A 12,021-nucleotide genomic window follows, 5' to 3' on the forward strand; every position below is an offset into this window, starting at 1 on the left:
TTCTCATTTCCAGCTTCATGTAACATTCAGGATTCTGACTTTCGCTCATCTTGTAATGTAGCAGTGTCAAAACACATCTTAGGGATCTGTTCATACACGGCATCCAAGAGTCATCCGCACTCTTTAACGTGTTTTACATTCCCACCTCATGCCTCATTCACACACACACACACACACACACACACACACACACACACACACACACACACACACGCATGCACATGCCCACACGCATGCACATGCCCACGCGCACACACACGCACACACACACACACTACACACTACACGGTGGAGCAATTAGCTTGATGCTGACAGAGTCCCCAAACATTCAGTGTTGGAGGAACGTTTTGCTCGTGCTGAAAATGAAATGACCTCGGGGTGATGGAAACGCATGCAGTGGCCTCAATTTTAAATGGTTTAAAAATGATTTATGACAATATGATTTATGGCCAAACACTATTAACTATGTAAGTAGTGCAATTGAGATACGGGACTTTAAAATGAAGAGTTTTTCCTGTCCTGAAAATGATTTCTGGTACACAAGTGCACTGTTAATTTCCACTGTCATACTGAAAAACACACCTTTGTTCTCTTGAAACATACTGAAAATTCTCATCAAAAAACATTGTGCGTCCAAACAATGAGTAGTAGATAAGTTAGTTGCTGGGCGAAGGTGAGATAAAAGTATTTTTGAACCATGAATCCACCGTAAACAGTCAGATAAAATGTTTTTCTACCCTAAACAGAGATTCATTTTGATCTCTACCTCTATCTCTATCTCTATCTCTATCTCTAGGCCTGGCTGGCTTGTGCTTTCGTATATTGTCTGGACTGTAAATGAAGCGTATCTAATGGGATAACAAGCTGTCAGATATCCAGGTTGAGCATAGAGTTGCCCTGTTTTTCAGGAGATGCTAAAGGTTGTTTGAGTGCCCCTTCTGTTGCCTTTCGAGTTGTGTTGCTGTCACACGGTGAAAGGTCTGTGGAGAGCTGCCAGTGGCTGAGGTCATTATAGTGCAAGTTTCTAGTAAACTGTGAACACAAAGTTACTTTCCCTGAATCACACAAAGCATACAAACAGTGCGACCAGGACTCCACTGGGGAGTTGTTACTGCAGTCTGAGAAGTGTATCTGAACATATTCTATTGGCAGATCTTGGCAGTAATTGAGAGAAAAAGTCCTTTAAAATCATAAGAATGGTCTTCAGTTTAAACCACTGTCCCTGCAGTCCCTACCTTCTACCTGGTGCCCTGTCTTCTAGGATTTACTTTTATATATATTGATCCAATTTGCTGCAGCAATTGGGAAAAATGTAATGTCATTTTAAGCAGCAGTAAGGCTCCATAAGGGTGACCGTGTTGTTCTCTTTTTCAGTCGGTTCGTTCAATATTTTGGTACAAACTGAAAACAACTATTTAGTCCTAGCTGTCCATAATTTTGATAAGTTGGCCTTCTACAAGGAAAAAAATTGCAGTGCTTGGCAATGGCACGTAGGCCATTTCTCTTTAATTTGGTCTGTGAAATAAATGCAAGAAAACTTGCTGGTTAAAGATGAAAACGTGCTAAACATCAGCAAGTTGTCATTGTGAGCTCTCCCGACAACCCGACTTTTGCGTGATACAAAAACATAATACTGTCTTGACTTCAGAAAATGCCAGCCATCATAAACAAGGTGTTTATTAAGTTAATGTGTCGGACAAAGCAGAATAATTCTACCTTTCTATATCACACCTCTACTGTGCCTTGCTAGAAATGAACTGCTCGTTCACAGAACAGTAATTTCCTCAATAAAAAGACATGAATGTGAAAATAAAGTTTGTAAGCTGACATGTTTTTTAGGGGTGTGTAGTATAATACACAGAGATCTGAAAACAGTCAACTTATTCACTGTGGAATAATATTAGACAGTGACAAAGACTAAAATTAAGCTTTTTTGTGTGATGGATTAATGTATTTAAGATATTTTGTCAGCGTCACGTCACTGCGTTTTTTCATGCTGCACAGAAATGAATAATAGCAGATGTCTTCCGTTTAAGATGTGCCAACATCAATTGAAATAATGTGAAGAGAGTCGAGGCATCAGTATTATCCGTTAAGGAAACCTCTGCTTCACTGGATAGTCCTCAGTGGAACATGACAGGAAATTTGGGAAGGAAACAGATGATGTCTAGAAGAGGTCATGAGCTGGTTTTGAACCCGTGATGACAGGAACACATGGTGCTCACCTCCAGTTGGCTGACCCAAACAGACACCATTTATCTTTAAGTTGAGAACGTGTCGCTGAATTTCTGCCTCTGTCTCTGCCGAGCCACGCCACACAGACTTGGGGATTTTCAAAGTGGTTTTACAGCGAGTCTTCTTGGAATGAGATTACTTTAAAAAAAAATATCAGGCTGCTGTTAGTCTGACAGAGGTCATGTTTACATAAGTGGAGGAGCTGGCTCCATGTGGTCCGACTTTACTAAGCTGCAAGGCAAATTCTGGACCTTTAATGGTCAAAATAATGTATTCTCTTTATCACACCACTGAATGTAAGTCTTCTGTGTTTAAAATCTCATAATACTGAACAGTCATGTTGATAAATGACATGAGATCAGGGGGAATATCACCAGTAAGGGCCGAATCTTGAAATATTTGACTTCTTTGTGGTCCTCCTGAACATGTGTGGCGCCCATACATCTGACCTTTAGAGATCTGAGTCATGTCATATCATCCCTAATCCGGTGTCATCCTTATCAGCCAGTGTGTACACTGGATGCCTTAGCACCTTCCCCCACAGCGTTTTTCTGACGTGTGATGGGCTGGCTGCAGGTTGATCCATGTGGTTTTCCTCTAATGTTTACCCGTTGCAGGCAGATGTTCTCCAGGAAAAGCAGCTGTCAGTGCTCGGTGTACCCGGCACACATAACACAAGATTTAATGAACAGTTTAAACCTGTGTTACTTACTGTAAACCTGTGGGTTGGTCAGGTTGGATTTTCAGAGTTGTTTATCAGTCAAACTTTATGAAAATAGCGCCTTCCAAACAAACAAAATGTACATATTTAATTTTTATGACTGATTGCATACACATTTAACATGGTTTGGTAAAAATTAGAATTTTAATGTAATGTGAAACATAAAGAGTTATGGTTTACATGTCAAAAGATTGAAAAATAATTGAAATTAAACATTGATCAATGAGATTTGTCTCCATGTTTGGTCAATTTTCCTCATTTGACACTTTGAATCTTGTTGGTGTTGTCGTGTATTAAGCTGGAAATGTTCTAGTTGAGTTCCCAAATACAGAACTGATATGTGAGAATACAGAAAAGTGATAAACAACCTGGGCATCATCCATATAAACCAACAAAGGGACGAATTAGACCTTAGGAGGTCAATATTATTTGCACACTCTTGGTGCAGTCAGGAGCAACAGGGAATTGGATATTTCAATTTTAATTTCCTGGCGCTTTGAGAAAATAGGCCCACCAAGTCTGTCTCTTTCACCTTATTTTGGGAGCACGTTTTTTTCCCTTCTTTTCTCCACAAACACCGCCATGTGAAGTGATGTCAACCTACTTCACAGAGCCCTCAAAAACCTCTCACTTTCCTTGTGAGATATCACTGTTTTTTGACATGCGGTTCAGGTCATAGGGGTCAGGTGTACTTTAAGTCTCCGAGAGCTGAAAGTTCCTACTTGCCAGATTTTCATGAATCTGGATCTTCTCTGGCAATTATAAGAAACTGTGTTAGCATGAATTCCCTGTGTTTCAGGAGTTTTTCCCCTTCAGTTCTCCTCAGTTAATGTACACATGATGAATCCTGTTTGAACTGCAGCCTTTAATATCTGAGTTTTAGTGAGTCTACCTGCGAGGAGGACGGACAGGTGTTTAAATCTGGACAATCAAGACTAACGGAAGCCATCTTGTCAACCGGATACCAACAAGCCAAATGTGGGGCAAAGGGTATGTTTGTGTATGACAGTATGGGACATAATGATGAGAGGTATTCTAAAATTTTGATATAATGTCCATACAACTTAGAAAATAAACACATAATACACCATGCAGGTTTCAGGTTAAGCCTTTGCATTTAAATGACTAAACAAATATTTTATTTGAATGTAAATGGTCTCGTGCAGTGCAGGCTTACGTCCGCAGTCTGCTGACCGGTATGATTGGTAGAGCTGCACAACATAGTTAAGATTTGTCGGCTACTGTTTCCTTATCTGTCTGGTTGTCATCTTTCAGTGGGAATTCATCCACAGATTGGCACCTCTCTTTTTGAGCCACATGTTTCTTTTGAGACTGTGAAGTACTGTATCGCTTCACAATGTATTTTCCCCGGTGTGAATTTGAGATATAACTAATAAAAAAAAAAAAAAATGCAAAAAACTCTGAGAATCACCTTTCACCAGCTTCGCCCGGCCGTTAAGTAGTTTCCAGTCTTTGTTTCAGCTTTGTTTCAATTTAATTCATAACTTTATTTCAAAGTCAGGGTCCAGATAAAAGACAAAAATATCACATAAAACTAAAAGTTATATTAGTGTCCCACTAAGAAACAGCTGTACCAGTGTCTCCACAGCTCACACTGTATAATATGTGTAATGAAACCAAGATAATTTCATTTTTCAGCGTTATATAGCCAACAAATAAATTTATACTTGAGGTTTCTTAGCACAGATTGTAAACTGTTGACTTCCGCAGCCAATCCCATCACACCATCTTGGTCCCTACAGTATCACTCTCATGGCATCATTGTAAACTGTTTGAAGTTTCTGTAAGCTTTCTTTACTGCAGTTTTCCTACAAGTGTGCGGTGTAAAATATGCCCGACAGAGAAATCTTCAGTCCATCTGTGCACAGACTAAATTTGTTGGAGAATGTTTTCTTGTGCATAAATCCCATGGTATTGCCTATTTATATATCAACCTCATCTGTCAATTGTTTTTTTGTGGTATTTCCATCATTCGCTTCCAGTCATATTCTGCTGAATTCTGTATTGCTTGTTACTTTGTGTTGGCTTGCAATTTTCCCCGTAGGGCATAACGTTGGCAGCAAAGACGGTGACAGACTAACCTGCACTTGACCCATCTATATGCACAGTCTAACACAGACGCATGGTTAGATCCTTCCCTGCTTTCTTCTCAGCCTTTGGAGAAGGGTCATATTTTAGAAAGGGCGTGGAAAGACCCTGGTTCTGACTTTCAGGTGTGAAAACGCGCTTAAACTTCTGAATTTTTTTTCGGAGAAACTAAGTTGTATAAGATGACAGTACAGTGTAAAACGTAAATGACAAAATTACTGTATATGACATTGCGCCGAAACAGCTTAGGAAACAGTGCATTCAGCCACCATCAACAGTTGTAAGTGCATCTCATATAAAAGCGACGTGTGCTCGTTTCGGCATTAACCTGCTGGCCCTTCATCATTTTCTCCACCCTCCGGCCTTCCTGACTCATCTCCACTGTGACTCCCTGTGGCATCCGCGGTCAGTGTGCTTTGTATATTGCTGAGCTCTGTGTTTATTAGCCTTACACGCAATGTTAGCCAAAGATATCACCTACCACACATACACATCTGACACTGCTGTATGTGCTCACAGAGCGATTTAACAACAGCAGCAGAGGAGAGAAACGTCTTCAGGGTTTGTGTTTGATAAACATTTCGGTGGAGATAATTAGTTGATAAAATGTCACTTTCATTTAGTGTGGGGACTCGACTGCATCTATTGCCTGCAAGCTGAGCCTCACTCACAAGCTTTGTATTACCATATGTTGAATTTTTAATCAATTAACGTCCTGAAGGAGAAATGGGAAAGTGCAGATTCGCTCCAGTGGGGATGGAGGGGCAAGGACAATTCACCGATATTTGCATATGGCTCATGCTTGCACTCTTACTGTATCAACACTTATAATGTGTGCTCCTGTATGTCTTGAGATGCTGTTGAGAAACTGCTGTTTGCCGCTTCTGAAGTAATTAGTAGCTCTGACCACTCAGACAGCTGGCCAATTAAATGGGCTTGTGGCTGCTGCTGCTGCTACTTGATGTGTGTTGGGCTTCACACAGAGGTGTAGATGGGAGGACAAACTCATCTCTCCGTAGTGGGGGGAAGAGATGCCAGTAAAGCTTGGCTGTGTCTGAGAGTGCTGTGTCTGTGTGCTTCTCGACTGGCTGCGTGAGCAGATAAGAAAGGAGGCAGAGGGAGAGCTGCTGATTCTGGGTTTATTCCACATCCCCTCTTCTCCCGGTCTGTCTTTCACTGTGCAGCTGCAGGTCTGGGAGCTGACCTGCATTAAGACATCAGAAACTGCCTGACGGGCTAATAGGGACAGTTTTTGAGAAAATCTTCAAAAGCTTGTTAAACTGTGGAGTTTTGGCAGTGATTTAAGGAAATCTGCTATTATGGTTTAAATAGAGTTCACCTAATCTGTGTTGGCAGATTAGAAATGCCTGGACATCACCCAAACACTTCCTGGCTAACTGATGTCCCTGTCTCCACACTAATGTATTTATTAGACATATTCAAACAGCCTTTTTCTGTGTAACTGAATGAATGAAACTCACAAGCCAACATTTCCTTAGCCCTATTACTTTTCATGCAGTGTGACTGCACTGTATGAAAAATCAAACGCTCTTTTATTCTTCTAAGACTTCAACCCTTTTTTGTTGAAACACGCCTCAAGGATTCTCTCCTTTTTACTGTAACCATTTTGCTTTTATTGTTTGCTGTAAACCGTCTGAGGCTGAGGGGAAAATAGCCTTGGTTTGGAGTAGTCGAACCAGTGGGCATCTGACAGTGATTTGTTGATCCTGTGCAATTGCATGATGGCTCTCATCCTCTAAGGCCATAGGGCCCTAAGAGCCGGCCAATCACTGCCCCTCAGCACTCTGCTGTTGGCAATTATAGGTCAGTGTGTGTCACGACATCGTTGTCTTCCCCTTGAATGACTCAGGGCCAGCTCCCGCTGCAATCAGTTATGTTTTCGTCTTTGCTATTTAAAGTGGTATAGAAATCCAGTAATGACTGTTTTCTGAATTACTTTTGTTCGAGTTGCCAATTTCCAAGCAAACTTTTAAAGATAATCTGTGAAATACTTCCAGTATGAAGCTTCCAGCATTGATCAGATTCTTACTTTGATCAATAGACATTGAGAAATTCAAACCTGCAACCTGTTGTTTCAATTGAACAAAGGTTTGATGGTAATTTGAAGTGTGAAGTTGAGATCAATTGCTTTTCACATTAAACTTGTCACTTTGTTAATTTGCATTGACTTTACTTTTACTTCGTTGACTAAAACATTATAGCTGTGATATTTCTCCTGTAGGTCAGTGAGGGAAATCCACTTCTAACTAATGATGGAAAATTTAAAATATCTACAGTAGACTAGATTGTCTTATTGAAAAGGAAAAAGTAATTTGCTAAATCATATGTGAACTAGCTAAATCATGATATCTCAATAGTCCAAGTTATACTGAGGAGTGTTTCTTTAATTTTGTCCCTCATATTTAAATGAATTGTGTTGACAAAGCATTTGGAACATTTCGTAGTATAAACCAATACACCTCAATAACAGCACAAATTACAGTCTCCAAAACGACCAGTAAAATAAATCAGCACCTTTCAATCAGATTGAATAATAACTGAAAATTATAATCCTCCTTAAGGCAAGATTTACTGCTGGACTGTTATATTACACTTTGTATGCTTCAGCAGTCAGTGCTTTTAATGTTAATGGCGGATTGGTGTAGATATGGTTGCAAGTAACACAAAAAGCAACAAATGTCTGTCTTTGTGGAAACCTAAACAAGTCCTTGTCATGATCAACCAGTTGGTACCTGCTACAATTCCCCTCTCAAGTAAACACAGCATAAAATCACATATTTTCTTACAGTAAAATTATGAAACAATACAGACTGTGTAAATTGATATTATCTGTCACAAGTATAGTGCCTCCCACCTTTCTAACTGTTCTGACACTGTAACCATTAAAAACCAAGTCCCACCTGCATGATAAGACATGATTTTCATAATTAATAGCATGGCGAAACATCCACAATATATTCGTTCGAAACATTCGGACTTAAATATGACTGGTGCAACTGTTTTTGATCATTTAGGCTCTACAAATTTATTAAAAAATTATTGGTAATAAAATTTTGATCACAAATTGAATTGATTTTTGTAGATTTTTAGCATGCACAGTCAAAAGATTAATCATTTCCTCTCAGCAGCGCAGTTTGTAGCTTATGCCCTTTGCATTCAGCCAATTCCACCACCAGTCACTGGGTGTGGTGTGGTGATGCCGCCGGCAATGTAGATGTGTTGTTGTGGGCGTTCTTTGTAATATTTTGAGACAATTGCATTGAAATATTATGAGTTAAACATCAAGATAAAGGTAATTTTTTTTCTTCCCTCATTTGAAGCGCCCCTATAGATGCATCGTACCGCTAGCATGCGGCTGCACCGTCTATTCCACGAGCCGGGTCTGCCTCTCAGCAGCTTATTGACAGATGTGGGAAATACCCCGAGGGTAGCGAAGTGACTCGGTGTTGCTGTCTGTCTTTTGAGTGTGTGTTTGTCTCCTTGAGTGAGAGGTTTGGACTGTTAAAGCCTCTGTGGTCGCATGGCAGCACACAGAGCAAAGCGACGCCTCCCTGACGGGGTCGGCGCAGCCCTCGGAGACATGGCCTCTTAACTGGCCATAACAAGATAATAACACTGCACAGATCCCCTGATCAGTAGCAAATTGTTTCTTTAAATGCTTTGGGTAAGAGGAGAAGAGGAGTGGGCTTTACTGACGTGACCTTGAGTGGAAGTCATCAACGATCTCTGTAAAGTCCAGGATGTGTTTCCAGATAATCTGTGCCATGCACACAGCTGATAAACAAGTCGTTTTGGGTGACACCCATTTGATCTGCTGCCTCACTTCCTGGCTCTGAGCACGCACGCTCAGTGTGCACGTATACGTAGGGTTACTGTTGAAAAACCTCAAGGACAACTGGATGCTTTCGAAGTTTGTTTGAAGCTGTTTACATCCTATGTTGTTAAAAATATAACCTTCAGGAAGGCATGAGGAAGTTTTAATGTGACAAGTATTCAAACAAGAGAAGACATTCCTGTAGAAAGTCAGTGCTCACTGAAAAGTCTTAGGTTCTTTTTAATTATTATTATTATTATGTTATTTGTAATGACAGCGCAACACAATGGCTTTACAATGTCACATAAATTTCTCGAAGGTTTTATTTTTTTATCACCTCATATATGACTGTAAAGATTTCACTGGTATTCCCGTACCTCTCCAAGGATAACACACTTTCATGCTTGTGTTACCACCGTTAAGAAAGCACAAGGTTCAATGTTTCCCTTTGCATAAGGAAAGGAAATGTACTCTTGGCCCCAAAAGGGGGACACTTGAGGAAGGGCTTAAGGATGCGAACAGTTTACATCCTAAGTCCATTCGTCATCAATGTGTAACGTTCTAATGATGGGAAAGTTATGACCCTGATTATATTAGCCTACGGGCCAATGCATTCGCTTTGTTCCTGGCTTGTGAGCTAAAGCTAATGTGGCTAAGCCGCACACCGTATAGAATAATCCTGAAGGAAGTCTTGGCTCATTGACAAGGGACTGATGTTACAAGAAACGTGCAAATTCACTCGACACCGTTGTCGTGTTTTCCAATTGAGGTTGTAGAAGAGCAGGGGAAGTTGAAAATTACAGTAAAATCCCAAGCATGTGTACATTCAAGGGGGGAACTCTTGGCAACTCATGCAGCCACTGGTTCCTTTTTCTATATATCAACCCCATCCCAGTTTTACATTTTTACCAGCTGCCCCCCGGTCTGTGTTTGTGCTCGCTTTGTTTTTATGACCACTTCAGTGATCCGTCGCCGCTGCAGAGCTGCTGGTGTTAACACAGCTGAGGTGCATTACACAGACTGTTGTTCCGGCCTCTTACCTGGCTCCAGGCTTTGTTTGCAGTCAGTGTTGTGTTCACTTCAGAAATAAAGGCAGAATTACAGCCTCTCTGCCCCCAGTATTGTCCACCGTAGAATCAAAGATTGTGTGTTGCAGAGAAACGACACTCTGTGACATTAATGTAGATTATATCTATCTTCAGTTTCAGTATTTGGATATCTTCTGTTTTCCTATGTCTTTTAGGATTAAACATTTTATGTTTTGGGGGGCTTTGAGCCATTTAGACCTCACCGAGGTGCACTGAAATTGTGATGGAATTTGTTCCTGTTTGTAAATGATTAATGGAATAATTGAGAAAACTGATTGATTAATTGAAAGTAAAAATAATCATGAGTTGCAGTTCTGAGTAAAATACTGGCTGAGGGTCATACTCACTGATTGTGACAGAATCAGGACTGACATGATTTGTAAATTATATAATATTTCTCATAATTGTTTTAAATATTATTTTGTAGCAGTTAACTGATGTATAGGTTTCACAGTATTGTTGATAGCCTGCTTGGCAATTGTTTGAAAAGTATATTGCTCCCAGAAAATCTTGGCTTAAAAAGTGCATACACACCTTTGAGTAATCGATGTGACTGCTACGTGATGACAGAATAACATTTATAAAAATAATACACCTGTTTGTTCCATGTGTGCTTAATTTGCAATCACAGCCTGCACATTCTCTATAATTTGAGCCTGTGGAGTCCAGGTGGCTGAGCGACAGCAGTGAGCTGGGTAACATCCATCAGTGTGGGTTTGTCAGTGGCTCTGTGGGCTTTGTTGGTGGTACTGTCGGAGAGCCAACTGCAATAAAGGTTTTTATGATGTGGCAGAAGTTGATTCTGGGACTCTGTGCCAAGAGCGGACCAGATGTTCCTCCCATACTCTGTTTCTGTGGTGAACATAAAGTGCATATATACATACATTGCGCTACAGATGGCACGGCGCGCTGCATTTTTCCAACTTGTAAATCCCACTGCTTTTCATCTCTCTCTAGCCGAGGGGATGTTGCTGAGAATTTAAAGAACCTCACGAGAGTTTCCAACTGTGTCTGACACTCATTATCCTGACATTTTTTTTTTTTTTTTTTTTTGTCTCACAACAAACCCAACATACAGTTCCCAACGTCTCCTTCACCCACCCTCACAGTCCCGGCAGTGACACACATTCCGGCAGCACTGGAGCCACTCTCACAGATGGACCTTGAACTCTTTAAAGGGACGTCTGGCCTCTCGGTAATGCCCCAGCAGCGTCCCTCGCTGGCTGGCTACAAACTGTAACTCTATAGCCTCATTGTCACGCTCCATATCCTCCTGGCGACCCCATGCCCAATTATGCAGCTGACCCAGGCTTGATGATATAACCTTGGGCGTCTTTTGGTTTCTGTCGGGGCTTAGGGGTGCACGTCTTGTCCATCATGACATGTCAGCTCTGTGCGTTAACCAGACACTTCCCTGAGTGGTCCCAGTGGGGGTCAGGGAGGAAGAGTGGCTCCCATGCCAGGCCTGGTGCATTTCATCACATTGCTTCACTGAGGCTGCTTTTTAGATAAACCAAACAATGAAAATGTCGTTTATAGTGCTGTCAAATCTATAATTGTGTCACATGTATAGAATGATTATGTAAGAATTAAGCATGCATATCATAAATGCAGCAATCTACCCATATTTAATCAACACGGTTATTTCAACACTGTCTCAAATAATCCGGAAATATAAATGTTTTGAATTACTACATTACATTCTTGCTTTTGATTGTCCAGCATTAAGGACTGAAAGAGCCTCACCCATGTGTGGATATGATGTGTATGCACACTGAATCTCATTGCATGTAGACCATAGTCTCCATGCGTGCTCAGCAGCTGTGATGCATTAATGTGCAGCATGCTCCGTATGCACTATAAACTCTGGAAAGGCTACCTGTCACTGTTGAAGTGTTCCTTAATGGATGAGGAGTTGATTTACATTTCCATAAACACAATGCACTGCAGCGGATGAATTTTTGTACACGATATCAGCTGAAGCTAAAGGTTAATGGTCAGAGCTGTCATGTAAACATGTTACTGTTTTTGTC

The sequence above is a fragment of the Embiotoca jacksoni genome, unplaced genomic scaffold, assembly GCF_022577435.1.
Source record: "Embiotoca jacksoni isolate LCO1_2020_lvr unplaced genomic scaffold, fEmbJac1.0.p SCAF_5, whole genome shotgun sequence".
Lineage (NCBI taxonomy): Eukaryota > Metazoa > Chordata > Actinopteri > Embiotocidae > Embiotoca > Embiotoca jacksoni.